At 38.4% G+C, this 1,765-nt stretch overlaps 1 long non-coding RNA gene across 1 annotated transcript; it reads left to right on the forward strand.

Annotated features, from left to right (window-relative positions):
- Positions 1-261: 261 nt before the first annotated feature.
- On the forward strand, positions 262-1,486 carry LOC124035195. The gene is made up of 2 exons (XR_006838698.1): positions 262-661; positions 1,167-1,486. It is a non-coding gene; the product is annotated as an uncharacterized LOC124035195 (long non-coding RNA).
- Positions 1,487-1,765: the final 279 nt, after the last annotated feature.

Genomic DNA, 1,765 nt, shown 5'->3' on the forward strand with positions numbered 1-1,765 from the left:
TTTGCTTTCCATTGCCACCCGTAGGACAAAAGTTGTAAAAGCTACCAACATCAAAACAACTTCAAAACTTTTAAGATAGAAATTCCACTCAAACTTTAAAACGTGTAGACCGGTCTGGAATAGTATTAAGGGGTTGCAGATGCGTCACAAATCACCTAGCAACCACACCATGTTGGAAGACAAGAGTCAACACTTACACCTTAGCCTGTGTTTTTCTACCACCAGAAACTGTCATGTCGTGTGTGTAGGTGGCAGGGAAGTCAGGCGCAGGAGAATCAAACTTGGTATAATGTAGTAGTTTAATAACGTAAAACAAACTCCAAAACCAAAGTATATAATAAAATAAACGTGGGTACAAGAACCCGTCGCACACCAATCCATAAATCACGAGCATAACAATAAACAATATCTGACAAGGACATGAGGGAAAACAGAGGGTTAAATACACAACAATTAATGAATGGGATGTGAACCCGGTGTGTAGGAAGACAAGACAAAACCAATGTCAAATGAAACATGGATCAATGTGACGTCGACCACCGCCCGAACAAGGAGAGGCATTAACTTCGGCAGAAGTCATGACAGAAACATCGAGATGATTGCCCATTATTTTGTTTTTCAAAGGACCCAGAAAATGGAGGCAGTGGGAGAACCTATTCAAGTAAGTAAATATATGTTTATTTTTATTTTTTTACAATGTAATATTTAGCTAGCATTCTACAGGAACTTACTGTGCAGGCTAACTCAAATGACCTGCTAATGTAATGTTAGCTAGCTAGATAACTTCACATACTGTATAGCTACCTAAGTGAATTAAATATCACTAGATAGCTAACTTAATTTTAGCTAGTTAGCTATCTTGATGTATTTATCATTGTAAATGTAAAAACACAAACTCGAAATGCATGTGAAGCTAGGTAGTTAGCTAGCTAACAGCCATGTTAGAGGGTGAAAGGATTAATGTTAGCAGCGCCAGCTGTCAGAGAAAGGATAGTAGCTACTCTGAATAGCGCAGGTACTCTGTGGGAGGACATTATGAAAAGATTCTCCAGTTCCGGTCCCTAGGAAGAAAAACTGAGCACAGAGAGATATAGCAACATAATGTTCAGTGCTGTCTAATTTAAGTATAATTAAGCATGTTTCTTTGTGATGCTTTCTGTCCTCAGATACAGAGAGCTGCGAATTTCTGTCTGCAGATGAAGAGGTCCCAATGAATGTCACGAGAGAATAAGAGTACATCCGTGTATACCATTGGTTATATGTGTACCTATGTTAGCAAATGTTGTAAACAAAAATACAGTACCACTGGAAAAATTCTGGACAATGTCCTCCTTTAGGCTAGATGGACATATCCCCTTTTTGTAGGCCTAGAATAGATGGTTGCATTCAAGACAGTGTCGTTTTTTTTATTGATCTGTTTGTCAGTGTTAGCAGAGTAGGCCTAGGCTATCCCTTGATCTGTCTTATTAAAAAAATATTCTGCTAATGTCTTTGGTCATGTAAAGAGTAGTGGAATTGCATGAAATGTGTTTATCAAAGACCCACATGTTTCCTGTGCAAAGGAGAGAAAATAAATGTATCTGATAGAGCCTATAGGCCTATGCCTCTACTCGCTCAGACACAGTGATTAGATTATTAATAGCCTAATAAATGATGTCACTATCCAATCTACTCAAAAATGTACAGTGTTGATAAATTAAGTCGTTTTGGGCACAGTTATCATGCAGCTAGGGGTAGCCAATCATCTGTGGTTGTCGGCAGAATT

The sequence above is a fragment of the Oncorhynchus gorbuscha genome, linkage group LG05 (genome assembly GCF_021184085.1).
Source record: "Oncorhynchus gorbuscha isolate QuinsamMale2020 ecotype Even-year linkage group LG05, OgorEven_v1.0, whole genome shotgun sequence".
NCBI lineage: Eukaryota > Metazoa > Chordata > Actinopteri > Salmoniformes > Salmonidae > Oncorhynchus > Oncorhynchus gorbuscha.